The sequence below is a fragment of the Oryctolagus cuniculus genome, chromosome 9 (genome assembly GCF_051225735.1).
Source record: "Oryctolagus cuniculus isolate XC-2025 breed Fujian yellow rabbit chromosome 9, ASM5122573v1, whole genome shotgun sequence".
Lineage (NCBI taxonomy): Eukaryota > Metazoa > Chordata > Mammalia > Lagomorpha > Leporidae > Oryctolagus > Oryctolagus cuniculus.
In genome coordinates, this window is record NC_142875.1 from 131,716,928 (window position 1) to 131,740,113 (window position 23,186).

The following is a 23,186-nucleotide window of genomic DNA, read 5'->3' on the forward strand; positions in this document are numbered from 1 at the left end:
GCTGCAGTGAGGCGTGTGTGCATGTGCAGGCAGGTCTACACGCGTGCACACACACACACACACACGGGCAGAGATGGAGGACCCCAGAGAGACATGCCGTGCAGCTACAGCCAGCACCATCATGGCTCTAGAATCATCTGTGCACCTTCAGTCCTGACCCCCTCCTTCCAGCCTACTCCCCACCTCCACTGGGATGAGGGACATGCGGTGTCACTGAAGACACAAGGGCATCTATCCCAAGTTGGGACAACAATTCTGTTCCTTCTCCCACGGCTCCACTTCACAGCCGTGAGCCCAGAGCTCTCAATGTTGTAAGCAACCGCGGCAGAACTTCAACAGAGAACAATCAGCAGCAGGACCCCGGGAAGCTGAGTTCCAGGCACCCTACTTGAAGAGGTGTCCGGTAAGAATCAGGAACGCTAATACCGGTGTTGGGTTTGCATGCCCGGCAGACGGGAACCCCTGCAGCAGGGACCCCCAATGCGGCCAGAGGGGCACCCGCCGAGCGTTCACAGATCACCGTGAGTACGGCAGGGAAATCCACTCCACCAGCCCAGCACAGCACAGCTCCTCCTGCTGCCTCTGCGGGATGCCCCATCCCGAGCAAGGACCAGCGAGGAGGATCGCAAAGACAGCCTCCAGACGCCTTGGCCTGTGAGCGTCTCGTCTGTGGGCCGCGAACCTTATTTCTGCAGCTTTGTACATTTCAGTTTGTGACTGTTTTTCATCAGGCAGACTCCTCTCACACTCCTCCATGACACAAACTGTAACTCCGCGAGGTTCGCTGAGATAAACACGGCTCTCCGGGGAAGACGTCAGTATGGAGCATCTACTTCCGGCTGTATTACTTTGAGGCAGGTCTGCAGTCGCCCTGCGGTCGGTGGTGACCTGAGGGACGTCAGCACGTGTCTAAGTACTCACTGCGCTGTGAGTTTCTATGTGGGAATGCTTTGATCCAGTGCTTTCTGCTCAGTGCTAAACCTTACCTTGTTTTTTAACAAAGGCAATCCTCCCACTCTACTGCAAAACGTAATCATAGAACACACTTGCTGTTCGACAGTAAAGCACTCGACGCATTACTGGAGATGTGGGAAGCTCCCCATCTTGTTCAGCTTGCTTGTGACTCGTTTGTACTGTGTTTCAATATAGCTCATGCTTACTTCCAGGGGTGGGGAACCTTGTTTTGTGCCAAGGGCCACATGCATGTTTATTTATTTATTTATTTATTTTTTATTTTTTGACAGGCAGAGTGGTCTGTGAGAGAGAGAGACAGAGAGAAAGGTCTTCCTTTGCCGTTGGTTCACCCTCCAATGGCTGCCGCGGCTGGTGCGCTGCGGCCGGCACACCGCGCTGGTCCGATGGCAGGAGCCAGGTACTTCTCCTGGTCTCCCATGGGGTGCAGGGCCCAAGCACTTGGGTCATCCTCCACTGCACTCCCTGGCCACAGCAGAGAGCTGGCCTGGAAGAGGGGCAACCGGGACAGAATCCGGCGCCCCGACTGGGACTAGAACCCGGTGTGCTGGCGCCGCATGCATGTTTATAACATCATCCACAGGCCATATAAAATTATCAGCTTAAAAATGAGCCTGCCATCAGATGTCCTGAAGCTCGAGTCACACCCGTGATGGGCTCCCTGACAGGGCCAGACTACGCAATTCCGTGGGCCTTACACACAGGGGCTGTGGGCTGCAGGCTTCCTACTCCTGATTCAGGCAGAAGTGAAGCCAGGCCCAGCTGAGTCCTGGCAGAGGACGTCCTAGCAGATCTGTGTGACGTGACTTAAAACACCAAGACCCCATGATGCCGCTGAATGAAACTAGTGTGGTGACATTCACAGTCAAGACAGTGTCATTGTAACTGCTTCGTGGGAGTATAAACAAGCGTTCTACGTGAGTGGAGTATGTGCTCACTACACTGATTCCCATCCACTATTCATCAGTTCACTGTCAATGCTACCAGAGATCAGTGAGCACCCCTTTTCTAGCATCTCCTAAAAGATACTCTTCACAGATACTCTGTGTGGCTTTGGCCTCCAGCCCTTCCACTTCAGGGCTATATGTCCATTCGGTCAATGGAGATGGGGAGGAGACGGCCAGGAACATACCCGTGGGAGCTGAACGGATGGAAAGGGCTGGGGTAAGCTCAATTATTTCTGACAAAACAAAGAACTGATGAGTTGTTTTTCAGATTGATGTATTTGACAAGGTGGGTGTGTGTGCAGGGGGGGGGGTGCTGACATGTTCCTTGTACTGGCTTATTCCCCAAATGGCTGCAATGTCTAGAACTGAGCCAGGCCAAACCCAACAGCCAGGAACTCCATCCTGCTCTCCCACGTGGGTGGCAGGGGCCCAAGTACTTTGGCAATCTTCAGCTGCCTTGCCACGTGCATTAGCAGGGAGCTGGAGTGGAAGTGGAACAGCTTAGACTCAAACCAGTGCTCAAATGGAATACCAGTGCTGCAGGTGGTAGCCTAATGCGCTGTGCCACAATGCTGGTTCCAGAACTGGCACGCTGAAAACCAGAAAACTGCATCTACACAACCTCCAAACCATCTGTTGCAGTCACAAATCATCTCCCCCTGGACACAGCTGGCCAAGCACCTCTGAATCGTGGGCCGCTCCCAAGGCTGCCATCAGTGCCTCTGGCTTTGCTGTCACTGGCTTCCAGCTCGGGGACAGGAGAGGGTCTTGCCCCTCAAGTTATGCGGTGTGCACCTTCCCTCCCAACCCCCGTGTCTCCTCCCTCCCCGGGCCTGCCCGTCATCGCTGCTTTTCCTCCCCTCCCACAAATGCCTCTGCTCGAGTTCTACCGACCCTGTCTGAGAGAAGAGGCCCCCACAACCCTCTCTGGTCCTTGCTTGGCTTTCCCACTGCCATGACTCTCTGAGAAAGTCACTGATTAAACTTTCAAGCTAAGAATGTGAGGATGTGGTCATCCTCCTAGGCTTCCCACAGTCCCCTGCACCGGCCCACTCTCCCATCACGCTCTCGCCCGCTGGCCGCCTGCGACACCGCAGAGGTTTCCTCTCCTGTACCTGCCCCACTTCAGCAGGCTCTGCTGGTCCGCGTCCTGCAGTGACCCTTAACACAGGCCTTCCGCATCCCGAGTTCTTCGGTCATTCCTCGCCTTTTCAGAATCTGACTTCCAAAACGCCATTTTTTAATCAGTAAAATACCACACACATACATGACATGCAACACACACTTTTTGTCTCAAACCTGTTCTCCTCCTGGATCACTCAAGTCACACATGTTCCTGTTTTTTTTTTTTTTTAAGAAGAAAGTTGGAGGATTCACACTTCCTGCTTTAAAAAAAAAAGATTTATTTATTTCAAATTTATTTATTTATTTCAAAGTCAGAATTACACAGAGAGAAGAGAGGCGGGGTGGGGAGGAGAAGTCTTCATCTGATGGTTCACTCCCCAGTTGGCCTCAATGGCCGGAACTGCGCCAATCCGAAGCTAGGAGCTAGGAGCTTCTTCAGGGTCTCCCACGTGGGTGCAGAGACCCAAGCACTTGGGCCATCTTCTACTGCTTTCCCAGGCCACAGCAGAGAGCTGGATTGGAAAAGGAGCAGCCGGGACTAGAAACGGCACCCATATGGGATGCCAGCACTTCAGGCCACGGCGTTAACCCACTGCGCCACAGCGCCGGGCCCTGTCCCTGTTCTTAAGGAAATAACTCTGAAGGTCACATCGTATGTTTACTGCAGGGTTTGCAAGACTCCCACTGAGAGTGTCCTACATGAGGTCTCATGTAAGAAACCACACAGATGCCAGTAAAATGATGTTTTCCCTCGAGGGATAGTTTTTCCCACATGAATAATAAGAATCCTATAACTGATTCCATCTATCCTTCCTGGTATGGCTGACAGGGAAGCTCGGGATCAAATGAATGATGGCTCTGTGCTCTGTGTGTACCGCCAGGCCGGGGAAGCTTGGGATCAAATGCACGACGGCTCTGTAGTCTGTGTGTACCACCAGGCGTCAGCAACGTAAATCTACAAGTTGGTTCTCTCACTGCCATTGGCTTCCTCTTATAATTTTCAATTTTTCATAATTAGTTGCTATTTTGGTTCCTATTTTACAGTTCACCACTATTTATATATTCTAAAGATTTATTCATTTCTTTGAAAGGTGAAGTTTACAGAGAGAGAGGAAGAGACAGAAACAGGAAGAGACATCTTCCATCTGCTGCCCCACCCCCAAAATGGCTGAGAGAGACTGGGCTGGGCCAGGCCAAAGCCAGGAGCCTGGAACTCCATCTGGGTCTCCCATGTGGGCTCCTGCACCTGGGCCATCCTCTGCTGCCTTCCCCAGTGCACAAGCAGGGAGTGCACTGGCACTCGAATAGGACTGCTGGCATTGCAGGGGCAGCATGATCCACTGTGCCACAACACTGACCCCCAATTCTTTATGTTTATCCAGTGTTAAGCTTCCTAAAGTCATTTAGGGAATAGGTTAAACAATCAAATAAAGAAGCTACAAACATACTCAACAAATCCAAAATCAAAGTTAAATATGTGTCTGTTCCTTCAGTGTGCCCTCCTGTAAAGAGCTCAAGGATTCGTGACCTGACCCCAAAGACAATTTGGTTCACTATATACACAAAACAGACTCGTTTTATATAAACATTGTTTTAAATGCTTTTTGTTGCCTAATAAACACCTATTTCTTTTGAGGTGTAATGTTAATAATCTGACACCTGTGTCAAAAAGGACACTGTGTTTGTAAGTCCTGGGCTCTTTGCATCATTTCAAAATTGGCCTGGGATGTTGCAGCAAGCTGGGGTGGGTGAAAGTTTTTTGTTACAGTTTCTTTACGGCAAGGAACAGCTTTGTGGTATGCTTCCTCATTAACTACTCCCCCACTGTGCCAGGCAAGCTAATTCACACTGGGCGTTTAAACCAGTCCATATGTCTCCCGGGAAATGAAAATACTATGCATGCCCCCAAATGGGCGCCTTACTTCTCGGAGTATCGTCGGACTAAACAAACCACTGCCAGCATCGGCGGTGAACAGCTGAAGGCACTGGCCTTCCCTGGGGACCTTCCGTTCCCAGCTCCCTGCTCATCTGTCACACGCAGGAGCCCTGGCGCACCTGGGATGCAGAGCAGCGCAGGGGCCACACCCACAGAGCAAGGCCCAGATGTCGGGAGCCACCTGTGCCCAGAGAGGGCCTGCTGCCCCGTCACATGCGCAGACGGTGGCTCCTTACCGCCAGCCATCCATCACACCACACTTGCTGACGACCTCCCTGCTCATTCCACCGAGACAACAGAAGCAATTAGAAGAGCACTAATTGATCTTCCTGCAGCTCTGCAACCCCCACACTCTGCCAGCCCAGCAGCCACAGCCCAACCCCCCAGCGTCCGAGGGCAACGCCATCGCCTGGAGCCTGGGTGGACCGCTGCTCCCCTAAGAGTCACCAGTCCCGCCATCCCGATGTCAGTCTCTCCCTTCTGCTGGGTCTTCTCCATCCACGAGGAAATCTGGACGCAATACCACCCGTGCTCAGGCTAAATGGGAAATGAGCCTTTACACGCCCACATCACTCTGCAGTTGGTACCGAGGTCCCATCCTGGTTTTCAAACAACCGACCCAGAAAGCCTGCGCCTCTCACCTGCGTTCCGCAGCCCCGCTCCCTCCGAGCCCCTCCCAAGCAGGCTTTCACCTCTGCCAGTCCACAGAAACCGTTCTTGTCAAGTCTCCAGCTACCTGCACATCGCAGAGCCAACGGCCAGACCTCTGTCACCAGGGCAGAAGCGACCACGAGGAATGTAGCTCCCCGCCCCGCCCCATCCCACCCCTCACATCTCCTTGGCTTCCAGCAGCCACTTTCTCAGGGTTTCACGTCTGTGTCCCTGCACGTCTGTCGTCACTGCCTGTTGCAGGATATGGCTCCTCCTTCCGACCTGCAGACGTGGGTGGCCCCATGCCCAGATCACCTGTCTTCTCCCAAAGGGTGTAAGTCTCTTGTCTCCCCATAAGTCTCCTCCAATGCCAGGACTCCTGAGTTAACACGGCCATATAGTCTTTATTTTTATTTTATTTTAATTTTTTATTTATTCTTATTTTTTTTTTGACAGGCAGAGTGGACAGTGAGAGAGAGGGACAGAGAGAAAGGTCTTCCTTTGCCGTTGGTTCACCCTCCAATGGCCGTCGCGCTGCGGCCGGCGCACCGCGCTGATCCGATGGCAGGAGCCAGGTGCTTCTCCTGGTCTCCCATGGGGTGCAGGGCCCAAGCACTTGGGCCATCCTCCACTGCACTCCCGGGCCACAGCAGAGAGCTGGCCTGGAAGAGGGGCAACCGGGACAGAATCTGGCGCCCCGACCGGGACTAGAACCCGGTGTGCCGGCGCCGCAAGGCAGAGGATTAGCCTAGTGAGCTGCGGCGCCGGCCACGACCATGTAGTCTTGGTGCCGAGCTCCACACAAACACACACACACACTCATCCCACTTCTCACCCCACAGCTACACGTAAGCGCACACTCAGCACCTCACCATGCACCTGCCAAGCAGCACCCTCCACCCCCAGTTCTCTTTCCCTTCAGCACTGCCTGCCCCAGGCCCCGGGGCCACCTCCCCCTCCCACCTGCCAGCTAAGTCTACCCTCGTGTGTGGAGGTCAAGTGGCGCCCGTACTTCTTCTCTTGTTGGCACTCTTGGCAGACTTCTCTCGACGTACCTAGGGGATTCGATTCTGACTCCTCTCCCCAGAATGGGCCGTGCCTTGCATATTTCCTGGGAGAATTTTCCTACTTCAAAAACTGCAGCTGCTTTGATTCCAGGCATACTCCCAGCCCTTTCTGTGTGATCTTTTCCAGGCTCAGACAGAGCGAGAGCCACGTGCTCCGGAGCTGGCTGTGTGTGTGTTCCTAGGGGGCTCTGCCCTCCCCCCCAGCTCGCTGCAGCCATCACCGCATTTATTGCTAACACTGAGCACCCACTGCGCTGCAAGAGCCCTGTCCACATCTCACCCACAGCGCAGAACCCCGCACAGCATGCTCACGGGACGAGTGCTACGACGTCTCCTGAGATGGCAGAACTGCCAGTCAGTACACCCAGACCTAAGCCTGGGATGCCACCCCAAGGATCCTCCTCTCCTGCAATCCCAGGACCAGGGCTCACGCGAAGTCGCCTACAGGGATATGAGCAGTACTGAGGACACATGGGGCTGTGTGTGCCTCAACCCACCTTCTTAGAAGCCGTGCCGTCCGTGACCAGGGTCACCGCTGGGTGAGCAGGGTGGTGGCATGGCCTGAGATGACCGTCTACACTGCCTGCACGGGGCTGCACTCCCCAGCACACTGAGCTCTGACACTGGCACACTTCACTGCATTCATAAACAGCTTCACGGTGCCCCCAAAGGTTTCTTTGCCCTATACTGTCTTCTAGTATTTTTGAAGCATTTCTTCACTGACAATCTAAATGTAATTACTACAAAATTATTTCATAAGCTACGTCCACATTACTAAAGTACATTATTTAACAATCTGCACAGCTCTAGACAAACGACATGGAGCCATGTTGACCGTCACCACCTGAAAACCATGGATTCTGAGAGATCAGTGCCCTGGCCCCCACTCCATGTTTATGCCTTAAATTTTCCTTAAGGTGGGTCCCAGCAGCTCGGGCGGCCAGGCAGCCTAGGTTCCCTAAGGCTCTCAGGGAGTCACAGTCTGCAGGCACCAGCATGCACCCTCCCTGCCGCCAGGATGCCCAAGAGTAAGGCCAGCCATGCCGAAGGGGTGGCGGCGGAGGAGCCCAGGCTAAGGTCAGCATAGTTGTTGGCAAAGCTAGAACCCGTTACAGTAGAAGGGAAGCCCCAGAAGGCCGATCGGAAGGGTGTCTTCAGGAAAAAAATAAATAAATAAATAAATGCAAGCAAAGAGGAAAAGAGGAGCAAGGGGAAAGCAGGCCGGTGGCTCCCCAAGACACCAGAGCCTTGCCTGCAGAAAACGGAGAAGCCAAAAAGGAGCAGAGCCTCGCCTCTGATGAGGCAGAAGAGAACGCAGCCAAGCCTGATTAACACCAGACACCACGTCTTATCGGGGTCCCTGTCTCCGTTGTACAATCCACAGGGATGTGTTACTCAACTAGAGGTAAATGCAAGCTTTCTAGTGGCTTGAGAAACATTTTTAAGCAGGGAAGCCCACCTCATCCCATTTTTTTAAGTGTAAGTGATTTTTTTAAGAGTGAAATCATTTGCTGGTTGTTTATTTTTCATACAACCAGGACATAGTGGCTTACTGAATTATGGGAGGCTTCGACCATCTTGGGTGTCGGCTTAACATTCCATCGGTGGGGGTGGGTGGGTTTTAAGTCCTTCAATGCAGCGCATACTAAATGACAACTTGGAGTCTCAGCTGTGCCTCTAACCAGTCTTGGACATGTTCACTCACTTCTCCCAGGCTGTTTAGCAGACTTGTTTCCTACAGAAAACCACTCCCTGTTGCTCTGTGGGAACCAGTGTGCCCTGTAACGTGTGGTTGTGGTCGTCCAGTTTTCCTAATGATTCTGTTAGTATGCTGTCAAAGATTGAAACTCTGGGTACACCGTGTATGTGACACTGAATTGTGAGTGGGTGGGTTATGTAACAGCAGCCTTTGAGGATACTGGTAATTTCTAGTCTCTTGAGGAAGAGTTGCCTCCAAATTTGAAGCTAGAAAGTCAGAAGGTAACTTTCAAAAAAAGAAGGAAAATTCACAGCTCTTTAGATTTTTTCATACGTAAGTTATGTACAAATTAAAATGTGTGCTAATTCTCAAGAATAAAATTTCAGTTATAGCAAAAAAATTTCCTTAAAATTCCTATGAAGTTTGTAAACAACTTTTCACAGAAAACTTAAAAGCAAAGCTTATTTTTGCTGTCAAAATCTCCTCCAATTTGGAATTAAATGCTGGTGCTCCAGCACTTTTTTGTGTTGTAACGACAACGCAGTCCTGTTGTACACTGCCATGCAGAAATCCTGAAGCTCCCACCAGCTTCAGACCCACGCCATCTTGCTCCCTTTGTGTCACATGACCAAATGATTTGGCTCTGCCTGGGGGACCCTTTGACAAAGGCCCCAGGCTTCTCTACACAGACATGGAACCTGCAAGTTTGGAAGGCACATTTCACCTGGGCACACAATACCTTCCGTTACATTCTGTGTTTAAAAACTAGCAGGAGATTGGCCAGCACTGTGGTTCAATAGGCTAATCCTCTGCTTGCGGCACTGGCACCCCAGGTTCTAGTCCCGGTCGGGGCGCCGGATTCTGTCCCGGTTGCTCCTCTTCCAGTCCAGCTCTCTGCTGTGGTCCAGGAAGGCAGTGGAGGATGGTCCAAGTTCTTGGGACCTGCACCCGCATGGGAGACCAGGAGGAAGCACCTGGCTCCTGGCTTTGGATCAGCGCAGTGCGCCAGCCGCAGCGGCCATTGGGGGGTGAACCAAAGGAAAAGGAAGACCTTTCTCTCTCTCTCTCTCTCTCTCACTGTCCACTCTACCTGTCCAAACACACACACACACACACACACACACTAGCACTCTCATGCTCCTCTGCTATAGACAGGAAGAAAATAATACCCAAGGAGGGAACTGAAAGAAAACATCTATTCCCTAATACTAAATGAATCAATTATTTTAATAATCTACAGCCTTTTAAGAACTATTTGCCTTGTGAGGCCAACACATAAACTCGTCCACATTGTAATGCCCACACTTTTGCTATATCTGTGCACTAAAAGGTAGTGGCCATTGTCTAAATTTTGTCTTGGCAAGATGCATTACTTCTAATTGAAACTCCCTACTGCTGGCTCTCCTTGGCAGATAAAAACAGTTGAGAGACTGCAGCCAAACCTAAGATTTCCCAGAGGGAATCTGCAAATAAGCTATAAGCATTCAAGTGAGCCACCTGTCTGGACGGACATTTACTTATTGGTGCATAATAGCTTTCCAACCTTCAAACAGCTCCTGCACAGAACAGATGCAGCTCTTCACATGCAGCCGCTTTTACTTCAACTTCCTATTAAACACACATCACAAATGGGTAAAGCGCCTCTAACCAGCCAGCAGATGTAAACGCTCAATAGTGCGTATCTGCTTACGAATCTTGAGTCATAAATAAACGTCAAACCCTATTCTTAAACTGGAACACTCGAAATAGTTCTGTGTAGTAACAGCAGACTGCTCCCATGGTAGCTGAGCGTCCAGAGAGTCTGAGTAACACGGAAGCGGTGACAGTGGCGCTGAGACACCAGCCACAGAGGTGGCACGACCGTCACAGGGGCCAGCCTTGCTCAGGGGTCTGCCTTCTCATCTTCCGGCAGGGCTGGCATCAGACCTTCCAATGGCTGCTGCAGGAAGTAATCGCCTCGTGTAGCTACTATGACAGCACAGACATGAGTGTAGGGCCGGTACTGCCCTCCCGGACAACATCCGAAATCAGTGAAAGCGAGCAAGTTAACACCCAGGCTCTGCATACGACCCCCTCTTTCCAGTTAGCAGCCAATGAGATTGATCGCCGTGGCCAGGACTCTGTGTGCATGGGGAGGCTACAGGATCAAGAGATGGGCTTCCTGCCCTGGGAAACCCACACAGCAGGGGGCACGCGGCACGGCAGAAGACCCCGGTGCCATCAAGGTGAATCCATGCCCTGAGCGGTGCGGCTGAGAGCCTCCTCCAGCTGAAGCGGATCAGAGACAAACGTGTCTGTCAGTTCCTCTCAAGTCACCTTCATCTCCTTCCACAAACGTCCCTTCTGGTGATGGTATTTTAAATTTTAGTCTTTTGTGTGTGCAGGATCTGATTCAGCTTGCTACGTACTTAGCTAAGATCTTCCCGCTGCCAAGTCTAACTATGCTCCACCTACAGATGCCAAAAGTTCCCCCTGCCTGGGCACCTCCCATCCCATGACGCTTTCTGGCCTTATCCTTAGAAAAAGGATGAGAGCTCCTGGTGGGAAGACACAAGTTGTCGTTCGTTAGCTCTGACCTCAGCAGAGCCATCCCACGCAACGCGCTAATATGTTTTCCTAAAAGTCAGATTTTAAAAGAACCACAGAGGAAAACATGAAAATAACACACGTGTTTGAAGCTAAATGACGAGCTGGTGCCACGGCTCACTAGGCTAATCCTCCACCTTGCGGCGCCGGCACACCGGGTTCCCGGTCGGGGCACCAGATTCTCCTCTTCCAGTCCAGCTCTCTGCTGTGGCCCGGGAGTGCAGTGGAGGATGGCCCAAGTGCTTGGGCCCTGCACCCCATGGGAGACCAGGAGAAGCACCTGGCTCCTGGCTCCTGCCTTCGGATCAGCGTGGTGCGCCGGCCGCAGCGCGCCAGCCGTGGCGGCCATTGGAGGATGAACCAACAGCAAAAGGAAGACCTTTCTCTCTGTCTCTCTCACTGTCCACTCTGCCTGTCAAAAAAAAAAAAAAAAAAAAAAAAAAAAAAAGAAGAAGAAGAAGAAGAAGAAGAAGAAGAAGCTAAATGACAGGACTGTGCAAGACAGAAGGCGATGGTGAAGGAAATGGAGGGAGGGAGGGAGGGAGGGAGGGAGGGAGGGAGGGAGGGAGGTTGGCGTGAGCTCCTGTTTGTTGAGCACAACAGGATCTGAGCTCCAGGTAATGAACCTGCGCTGCCCCGGGGGTCATCCCGCCGGCAGATCAGAGAAGCCAGGAAGCCTTTAAAGACCAAAGACACAGCAAGTGGCAAGGTCCACGTCTGTGTGACTTAGAAGCTGCACAAGCCCTTGTCTTTGCTCCTCTCAGTCCCTCAGCAAAGCGGATCGTCCTCCCTGCTGCCGGGATGATTCTGCCTCTGTCTTTGCTGTCCTGAGAAGAAAGGCAGTGAGCCGACCCCTCCCAAGCAGGCACCGCCTTTCTGTGTTCTCCGCACGGCAATGGTTATTAAGGAACGCGGCTGACTTTGAACACACCCTAGACTCCTTCACAGCCACCTTGGGATGGAGGTTATAAAATTATTTCACTGATTTATTTTTTTTTTTACAACCCAAAACGTACCTGAAAATTGCTCAGTGGCATACTCTAAATATCCTCAGTGGCCACAAACCTCATCCTTGGCCACTGAGTTTGGCTTTGGGTACTGGGAGTCTCCCAGAAGCAAGCCTGACTGAGAGCCTGATACTGACCTATTCTGACCTATTTTGCTGTGTGGAATCATCTGAGATCCACAGAAGAGAAGCCCAGCAATCAGTAAGCTATGCTGAGTAATGGCTCAGCCCACGGGCGCAGGGGCTACAGCTCAGGCACAGCTGCACCCTCCCTCCAGAGGCCCCTTCAGGAAAAGCCCGCCTCCTTCCATCTAAAGGACCACCTCTCGGAAGCACCCCTCTCCTCTGCAGGTGTGTGCATTCTTCTCCACATGGCTTCTCCCACAGCGGCGGGAGCCCTGGGAGGAACGCGAGCACCTGTCTCCATCGTGCGCCTGGCGTCTGCAGAGAACGGACACAGAGAAGCACTCAGCCCACTTTTGCTGAGTCAGAACAGAACCTGTGGTCCTGTCACTCAAGAACTGGCTCTCAAGGTGGTTCTTCCTTCTGAGCAGCTAATGGCAGTGTCCTCACAATCCCTCTACCTCCCCAAAAGCAGAGACCGAGAAGGGCGGCTGGTTCAGAAACCAAGTCTTACTTTCAGAGTTGCTCTCTCTCTCTAACAATGTGTTTATAAAATGTGATAACATCGCTGGCGCCGCGGCTCACTAGGCTAATCCTCCACCTTGCCGGCACACCGGGTTCCAGTCCCGGTCAGGGTGCCGGATTCTGTCCCGGTTGTTCCTCTTCCAGGCCAGCTCTCTGCTGTGGCCCGGGAAGGCAGTGGAGGATGGCCCAAGTACTTGGGCCCTGCACCCCATGGGAGACCAGGAGAAGCACCTGGCTCCTGCCATTGGATCAGCGCGGTGCGCCGGCCGCGGTGGCCATTGGAGGGTGAACCAACGGCAAAGGAAGACCTTTCTCTCTGTCTCTCTCACTGTCCACTCTGCCTGTCCAAAAGAAAAAAAAAAAGTGCTAACAGCACAATAATGCAATCTTTCAAAAACACGGGGTTAAAGAAATAATGAAACAGAAACCAGACTTTTGATTTAGCATTTACTTCTATCCAGGTTAAATCTAAGTTTCTAGTATGGAAACTAGGATATAATAGTTAACACTACACAGATAGAGAAAGAAAATTCTTAAAAACTCATCACTATCCCTAATTATGAAGATTTAATGCAGAAATTCTCAATTAACATCCAAGGGAGGTAATCCATTCCCTATTTTTAAAAATTTGTGTTTTTTTTTTTTAACCAAAACTATTTACTTGATGATGGTACCTGAAAGTTAACCAACAGGTGCTTGCAATTTTTTTTGTATATATTTATTTAGTTATTTATAAGTCAGAGTCACACAGAGAGAGAAGACAAGGCAGAGAGAGAGAGGTCTTCCATCCACTGGCTCACTCCTCAACTAGCTGCAATGGCTGGAGCTGCACCAATCTGAAGCCAGGAGCCAGGAGCTTCTTCCGGGTCTACCATGCAGGTATAGGAGCCCAAGAACTTGGGCCATCTTCTTCTGCTTTCCCAGGCCATAGCGGAGAGCTGGATCAGAAGTGGAGCAGCTGAGACTCGAACTGGTGACCATATGGGATGCCGGCAGTACAGGCGGTGGCTTTACCCGCTATGTCACAGCGCCTGCCCCAACTTTCAGTTCTTTAAGTGGCCAACGTCCCTGACAACTAAAAATTCAGAGCATTTTACAGGAATCCAGACATTTCCATCAATATCTGTACAGCTTCCTAAGTAGTAAGAACGAACAGCCTTTAGACAGGAAGTCTGTCACATACTCATAAGGCAGAGATCTGCTGTCACTTATTTGCACAAAGACAGAAGAAACCATGTACCTGAGGACACTGGGAAAATCGCCAAGAAGGGATATTCTGACAAGGATTTTTAAGTCTCTCAAAAACAACAACATCTTAACTGTAACCCCACACCCACCAATGTGCCTCCCTGGTCTATGCAGGTACATTGGAGGTTATGTTCTAGAAAAACAAAGTATGTGGTTAATGCTGGTAATCTAGACAGACCCAACACAAGAAAGCAAAGGGGAAACACTCAGAAGTCATGGTCCACTGCTGTGGGCTGGTTTCTCTTCCCAGCGCTCAACTGTGCTCAACCTGCTCTTTGCTTCAAGGCGGGAGATGTGATGATAGGATTCCCGAAGCTTCTCCTTACTTACAAATATTTTTTTTAATATTTTTATCAGGAAGGCAGAAAGACAAATCTTTCATCCACTGGTTCAGTCCCCAGATGCACTGGCTGGGCCAAAGTCAGGAACCTAGAATTCACTACCCTGGGTCTCCCACAGGTGGCAGGGACTCACGTACTTCAGCCGTCCTCTGCGGCCTCCCAACATCACACTCAGTGAAACAGGCCAGTCCCGAAAGCACCTTTCGCTCTCCCTGATCTGTGATAACTAACAGGAAACCTAAAACGTAATCTACAGAGTGAAACTGACACTTGAGATGCAATGAGTTTGAATAGCCCTTGTCTCGACTGTTTCATACTATTAGTTGAACTCGTTACTTAATATAGAGTTAATCATATATGTCGGGCTGGCGCTGTGGCTTAGCGGGTAATGCCGCCGCCTGCAGTACCGGCATCCCATACGGGCGCCGGTTCCTGTCCAGGCTGTTCCACTTCCAATCCAGCTCTCTGTTGTGGCCTGGGAATGCAGTAGAAGACTGTCCAAGTGCTTGGGCCCCTGCACCCACGTAGGAGAACTGGAAGAAGTTCCTGGCTCCTGGCTTTGGATTGGTGCAGCTCTGGCCGTTGCAACCAACTAGGGAGTGAACCAGTGGATGGAAGACTTCTCTTCGCTCTGCCTCTCCTTCTCTTTCTGTATAACTCTGACTTTCAAGTAAATAAATAAATCTTTAAAAAATCATATGTGTATAAAGTCAACTGAAAATACATCTTAGTAAAAAGTAAGAATGGCAACAGGAGAGGGAAGACAGGAGGGAGGGTGAGTATGGTGGGAACAATCACTATGTCGCTCAAGTTTACTTATGAAATGCATGAAGTCTATAGTCATTAAATAAAAAGTTTCTGGGGAAAAACATTTTTAAAAACTGAGAAGAAGGTGCAGCCAGGGCTCTATCCATCTTTCCAGTGTGAGATGCGGTGTCGGTGGCAGTGACTTAAAGCACTGTGCCATAGCCGCCCCACCCTTCGCGCCTGTTCCTCCAATCTGCCCACTTCCTCCTAAAGCTGAGCCACTGCCCACATCCACGGGCAGGAATGACGGTTAAGGAACAAAGTTAGGAACTGGCCAACATGATTATTTAAAAAAATTTTTTTTTTTTGACAGGCAGAGTGGACAGTGAGAGAGAGACAGAGAGAAAGGTCTTCCTTTGCCGTTGGTTCACCCTCCAATGGCTGCCGTGGCCGGCGCGCTGTGGCTGGCGCACTGCACTGATCCGATGGCAGGAGCCAGGTAGTTATCCTGGTCTCCCATGGGGTGCAGGGCCCAAGTACTTGGGCCATCCTCCACTGTACTCCCGGGCCACAGCAGAGAGCTGGCCTGGAAGAGGGGCCACCAGGACAGAATCCGGCGCCCCGACCAGGACTAGAACCCGCTGTGCCGGCGCCGCAAGGCAGAGGATTAGCCTAGTGAGCCGCGGCGCCGGCTCAACATGATTATTAAGTCACGGTATATCTCTTGATAGTTCCAGCAGAGATAAATGGAGGCCTATAGTACCCCTGAAGCTGAGCGACAAGGGTGAGCGTCGGGCACATGGAAGGGGTGCAGACCAGAGGCTGCTTTGAGGAAATCACGAGACGCCAGACAGACCCGTGGAGGCACACAGCTGAAGCCGGGAGGTGACAGGAGATGTTTAATCAGTGGCCACAAACCCTGCCATCCTCCCCCCCCGAAACATCAAGACAAGTGAGGCAGCAGGAAACAAACAAAATGCCACATCTTCTCTGTTCCTTGCGGCAGGGTGGTTCTCACCCTGTGCTCATGCGACCCCCTCAACCTCTACCACTGGGCCCTGCCATGAAAAATGAGGTCAGGAACTCTTAGCCCACTTGGGTCGCAACAACACAATGAGCTCAGAGGCTCATGACCAGCAGCCCTCCACCGCTCACAGTTCCGGAGGCTGTGCCGTCGGAGCTGAGCAAGGCTGCTCTCCTGGCGCACAAACCACGCCTTCGCGCCAGTCCTCACCCTGACGTGGTGCAGGAAGCACCCAGCTCCCTGGTGTCTCTGTGCTCTGACCCTGAGCCCAGCCAGGAGGGCTCTGTCCTCAGATCCCAGCACCTCCGAAGGGCCCCATCGCCCCGGGGGCAATGCATTCTGGAGGACACACTCAGCTCACCTCGCGGCAGCTGTTGTTCTGGAAGTATGCATTTTTGCTGGCAATACGGATCCACACCTGAGTCCTACCTGTTACACTCCTCTCCTGCAGCGACCACGGAGAGCCCAGAGCAGTGTGCCCCACGGCAGAATGAACAAGTGCTCTGCTTCTCCAACTGTCCACAGAGGACCAACTTTTTTTACATTTCCAATTTGTTGCAGACTAACATTTCTGTTAAATGAAATAAAACAAATCACTAGAAAAACAAAAGAGAGACCTAAAATGTGCAATTTTGTTCATGAGATGCAAACAAATCTAAAGTTGCTATAACAGATTCTAAATACTTACTTGCAATATCTGTATTTAACCTGTCACAGCACCCCTCTGCCTATATAAAGGGGGTGGTTATCAACAGGCAGCAATTAACTGTGAACCACATTTTGGCTCATGCCAAGCAAACAAACCAGTTTCCAAGAGAAGCATCCTCAGATGTGCACACTGTGCCTGCCATCAGGATCCAGGTCTAGTTTGCGTGGGGGTTTTTCCCCACAGGGCACCTCAGCTGCTCTTGGCAAAGCTGCCACTGTCATGCCTGCGTGCTGAGCCGGGCTGTCCAAAGACACGCATCTCTGAGAGACACAGGGTAATAGCAATTGAGAACAAGATTAAAACAGCTACAGGTGATGAAAGCTTAAGCTTTGACCATGAACCATAAATTTAACAACCTAGTTTTCTCTTTGGCGGGTTTTAACTTATAACCTTTTGTTAAGAAAAACAGCTTTACTCAGATGACAAAGCAAAACTGAGCTGCTCGCACCCGTGAAGAAAATAGGAACCTGAAGCTTCACATCACGGCTGAGCCACCACCAGCCAAATGTTAAAAATGCGTGAAGCAGGAAGCCGTCCTGTGGCCCCACAGAGATGTCAGTAAACAGCGACACAATAATGAACTCAGCGCTGTGACTGAGACCAGTATAAAGATCACAGTGCGGTGAGCCACGGCTCACTCTCCAACTCCTGTCTCCAAATTTGCCCTGGCCCTGGCACCAAACACTTCCTCACCCAACTGTCCACTCCATGTCTTCACCTGAATGTCTGAAAGGCATCTCAACAGAAACTGTCAAAAGCAAACTCCTGATCCCCTTCCTCCAATAACCAGATTCTCCCGCGGGCTTCCTCCATTACCCGTGACCTCATCTTCTCAGATACTCACGCTGGCCACGAGCAGTGTGGGAATCAGCAGGACAGGGATTCGACATCATGATCTTGATGCACCTGTCACTGGTTTTCCTTACGACCCAAAGGTTATGGGTTCAGAGCCGCCGAAGGGGAAACTGGACGACATGTAAAGTTAACTTTCTTTTTTTCCTTTTTTTTTTTTTTGACAGGCAGAGTGGATAGTGAGAGAGAGAGAGACAGAGAGAGAAAGGTCTTCCTTTGCCGTTGGTTCACCCTCCAATGGCCGCCGCGACCAGCACGCTGCAGCCGGCGCACCGCGCTGATCCAATGGCAGGAGCCAGGTACTTTTCCTGGTCTCCCATGGGGTGCAGGGCCCAAGCACTTGGGCCATCCTCCACTGCACTCCCTGGCCACAGCAGAGAGATGGCCTGGAAGAGGGGCAACCGGGACAGAATCCGGCGCCCCGACCGGGACTAGAACCCGGTGTGCCGGTGCCGCAAGGCGGAGGATTAGCCTAGTGAGCCGAGGCGCCGGCCTAAAGTTTACTTTCAAAGCTTAATATTTTATCACTTCTAGGTATTTCAGTTAAAACGAACAACCAAAAGAAAACTATGGGTCATTCTTCACTCATTTTTCTACACCCACACATCCGCAGCATCTCTGACATCTCAGTACCTCGCAGCAACCGCACAGCCCAGGCCACCATTCTCTCCTCCCTAGATCTCTCCAGCAGCCTGCAGCTTAAGGACCTGTGCCACTGTGAACACCACACAGGGGCCACGGGGCCACGTCTGCTGTGCCCGTCCTCTGCCCACCCAGTGGCTTCCCTTCCCATCCCATGAGAATGAGACTAAATCTCCACAGCCCTGCATTATCTGCAAATCTGACCGCCTCTGCCCACCTGCTGCAGGTCACTCGGCTTCTGCCATGCTGCACGGCACACTCACTTCTCACAACGCCGCCTTCGGAACACCGGCTGCCTCTGTGGAGACAGGACAGCCTCCCGCCCCACCATCACCATCAAGTTTTACCTTTTATCACCAGCACCCATGAACACTTATCACCACCTGCCATTCACACGCTTGGGTGTTCCTTGCTCATGTCCTGGCTACAAACAAAAGTTTAAAGGGATTAGATGTGAAATCAAATCCCAGGGCCTTGGAACAGTGCCTGTTTCATAACAGTCAATCAATTAATACTATTTGAATGAATGAGTAATCAGTGTATCAGAGTAACCGGGCCTTGCTCCCGCTGGTTATGGACAATGTCAGGTATGAGTTTACACTGCACCCATGACACTGGCACTGGGTCGTGAAAGAACACTCAAGCTTGCCTGACATGGAAAGGGCTGAAAACCTCACTGATGTGGGCATAACCTTCCCCACAAATCCTCCTGCAACAGAAGAGGAGAGACGGTGAATGGTCTGGCTGAGAGAGTCCCCAGCAAACCACGCAGTCCAGGTAAAGACCAGTGTCCCAGGTCCCGGGAAACCTGACAGCGGAGCAGTGAGTGCAGGCTCCATCAAGCTCCTAACTAACACCAGCGCTCTCCCAGGAATCTGCTTCTTGTTGCCAAGAGACTTTTTTTTTTTTGCTTGTTAAATTCATTTTCCTGAATTTTCTGTGATGGGAATATAGCTCGGATTTCAAAAAGGAAGTCACTGGGGAGAAAACACGATGCAAAGAGTTCTGACACCGAGTCCTACTGTGGGACGTCTGTCCAGGGACACCCGTGGTCACGCATCCTGGACTGCTCAAATAGAACCGTTCCGCCTCTGAAATCGCCGCGCTTATTTCTCATCATCTCCCCACTGGACCCTGAGTTCCCTCTGAAAGAGAGAGACTTATTTATCTTCCCAGTCTCCTGGCTGTCACAAAAATGCCGAGCACACACAGTACCCAGCAACAACTCAACTCCATTCAAATGGTAAGAGAGTGTGTTACAGGGGCAGCTCAGCCTCCCAGCGCCAGTCTCAGTAGCTCACTGTCCTCTGGGTGGAGTTCTTCTCTTTAACACTGGCCAAAGCTGAAGCAGGTCTGTGCTCACACTGGCATTTCCAGCTCTATGTATTCTGGGAACGTTACCTGGGCACACGCCAGGGAGTAGCTGGGAAGACCCCAGCAATGGGAAAAACAGGAAAAATTAGGTTAAGGGACATCCATGTGTGGGGCCTTCCACTGCCCCCTGGTAATAGCTGTGCTTGGGGGTCTTTATCACGTGACCACGGCACCTGCTCAGACAGTAAGAACACCAGTGGGAGCCAAAGAATTAGAGCTTTGGCAGGCTCCAGACTCACATAAACTCCCATGCCAGCCAGTCTTAGCAGCATGAGATCGACAAACGTGGACATCAAGGTCCAAGCTGCCTGTTTCTTCTACTACCTCAGCATTCCTCTCACCTTCCCGCCGCCTGTTCTTCTGCCCCCAACTTCAAAATCCCCTCATTCGTGAACTGCAGCACTCGTCCGATGATGAATTCCATCAGCGGCTGTCAGCACCCTCCCAACCCCCTCCGTGTTTTTAAATCAGACATGCTTGCCAGCCCCTGTGAGCACCCAGCCGCCACAGGCAGTCTGTGGAGTGTCTGCTACGGGGCCAGCACCAGCTAAGTGTGGAGGCCTCTCTCCGCCCTGGCTCAGGCACTCCACCACGTCCCCTGCAACAGGCCTCCTCCCCTCGGGTTCCTATCCCCATGTCCGGCGGCCCTGAGCAAGGCTCACTGCAGGCCAGGCCAGCCAGAGAGGGTGTGGTCTGGACGGGCGTGCCACAATAAGCTGTCATCCCTGCTGCAATGGCTGTTCCCCCCTCCTGTAACGGTCTTCAGGATGAAGACGGAGTGCATCTCACTCAAAATCATAAAGAAAGAGGAGAGGAGGCCGCGGAGGACGCCAGGGCTCACGCATCAGGACGCCTGAGCCACGTGAGCGGGCAGTTCTTCCCTCTTCCATCAGAAACCCAAACCACCATGATGACCCTCTCATTTAAAAAGCTAACACACACAGTGAGGACAGCGAGCGGCACTTCCTGACGTCGTGACTAGGGTCCAACGCTGCGGCAGTCAAATGGGAACGGAGCCCCTATTTGCTAGCTGAGGGTCATGGGAGGAGAGGGGTAACGCTTCCACCCACGCCCATAAACGAGAACCTGGGGGAACACACTGGGTGCAGTGGTGATGTCACCACCAGGGATGCCCACAACCTGTATCAGGGGTGCTCGATTTGAGTCCCAGATCCACTTCCAACTCCCACTGCCTGATAATTTGCTCCAGGGGAGGCGCTAGGTGATGGCTCAGATACCTGAGTACCTGCCACCCCCACGGGAGACCCAGATGGGAGTCTTGGCTCTTGACTTTGGCCTGGCTTAGCACAGACTGGTGTGTGCATTTGGGGAGCAAACCAGCAGGTGGAAGATGGCTTTCCCCTGACCCCTTTCAGGCCAATGAAAAAACAAATTTTTAAAAATATTTTTCAGCAAAGGAAGGAAAAGGTTCCTTGCTGATCATGCAATCGCGAGGTTTTCGCGTGTGTGTGTCTAAGCCAGCTTGCACGGGAAAGGCTGCTACACTGCTGGGGGCATGGGCCATGCTGGAGCCCAGCCGAGCAGCCTGGACAGCTGTCTCCCTGCAGGACAACAACAGCCCTCTGGGTCTATTTGGAATGAACGGCACAGGCTGAAATCAGGTGTGAAAGTGCAGATCCACAGCAAGAGGACTTGGCAGAAGGGGGAACCGGCATTTCAGAACTCTGCTACCCACAAGAAATGGCGGGCAGTGCTCCCAAGCGGGTGCAGCGGGCAGATAAGCCCCACCTTTCAGGGCTGACTCCCGCACAGGCGACTTTCAGCAAAGATCCGACCTAGGCCAAGTACCCCATTTCACACACGAGGCAAACTGGGGTGCAGTTCACACCATTTGCAGTCTTCAGTCTGTTCTGCTCTGAGCATCCCAGAGGGGACACAGGCCTCCCTGACGGGTGCTGGCCCAACCGTGCCGGCAGGAGCAGAGCACAGCAGCAGGCTCACGGGGTGGGGGTGGGGGAGGACGAGGATGCAGCAGCCAGGTGCCCCTCCCAGCCTCCTTGTAGCACCAGGTCCCCTCCTGGAGAGTCCCCACCCCCTGCCCCGACTCCCTTCTCCCACTCTCCTCCTGTTCTTCTCCATGCTGCTCATCTCCTCCTCTCTGACGGTTCTGGCAAACCACACAGTGAGCGTCAGGCATGGAGGCTGGTTCAAGTTCTGGCCACGCCGAGTGCCCAGGCCCCAGAGAGGAGCATGCTGTAATGGGCAGTGGCATCAACACTATGTCACTGATATCCTACTGTCCATTTTGGCCCAGTGAAATCAGGTAACGAGTAAATGACAACAAGCACGCAACACCTGTAAGTGCCAGCTCATGCTCTGTTTTCAAGATGGGCTGCAACCGCACCACCAAATTATTACCGACTTTGCAGAAAGAGAAATGGGGACTGGGCAGTCAGTATTTATCTTCCCTTAACTAAAATGACATACGTAGTTCACAAAACACTGTGTTTTCATTTAAAGATTGATTGACTGAGAAGCAGAGTGACAGAGAACGAGAGACAGAGAGAGAGAGAGAGAGATTTCTACCTGCTGCTCCACTCCTCAGATGGCCTCCAACAGCCAATTCTGGACCAGGCCAATGCCAGGAGCCAAGACCTCTATCCAGGTCTTCCATGTGGGTGGCAGGAATTGGGGCCAACTTCTACTGCCTTTCCAGGCACATTAGCAGGGAACCGATTCAACAGCGGGAGGCCGGGACTTGAACGGGGGGCTCTGATATGTGACGCAGGCATTTCAAGCCGCAGCTTAACTCACTGCGCCACAATGCTGGCTCCAACAGAACCCGTGTGAATTTGCCACTCTCAGAGTGCTGGTGTTGTGGTACAGCAGGTCAAGCGATCACTTGCAAAGTTGGCATCCCCTAACAGCTCTAGTTCAAGTCCCAGCAGCTCCACTTCCAACCCAGCTCTCTGCTAAAGCACCTGGGAAAGCAGCAGAGGATGGCCTAAGTCATGCCACCCATGTGGGAGAGACCTGGATGTAGTTCCAGGCTCCTCATGTTGGCCTGCTCCAGTCCTAGCCATTGTAGCCATTTGGGGAGTGAACTATTGGATGGAAGATTCTCTCTCTCTCTCTCTCTCAGTTTTCTTTAAAAAGAAAGATTTAAAATTTACAGATGAGAGGGGCTGGTATTGTGGCATAGCAGGTAAAGCCACCGATGCAATGCTGGCATCCCCTATGGGTGCTGGTTCATGCCCTGGCTGCTCTACTTCTGGACCCAGCTCCCTGTTAATAGCCTGGGATATCGGCAGAAGATGACCCAACTGGCTGGACCCTGCCACCCACATTGGAGACCTGGAAGGAGCTCCTGGCTCATGGCTTCAGCTTGGCCCAGCCTCAACCATTGCAGCCATCTGGCCAGTGAACCTGCGGATGGAAGATCTCTCTTTCTATGTCTCCCCCTTTGTGTAACCCTGACTTTCAAACAAATCAACCTTTTAAAAAATTTATAGGGGCCGGCGCTATGGTGCAGTAGGTTAATCCTCCGCCTGTGGAGCAGGCATCCCACATGGGCACCAGTTCTGGTCCCAGCTGCTCCTCTTCTGGTCCAGCTCTCTGCTATGGCCTGGGAAAGCAACAGAGGACGGCCCA

At 51.9% G+C, this 23,186-nt stretch overlaps 1 protein-coding gene across 5 annotated transcripts in view; it reads right to left on the bottom strand.

The window, feature by feature from the left end:
- The window catches only part of SLC2A13 (solute carrier family 2 member 13), a 341,591-nt gene that overhangs the window by 168,119 nt on the left and 150,286 nt on the right, over positions 1-23,186 (bottom strand). The window lies entirely within an intron of this gene.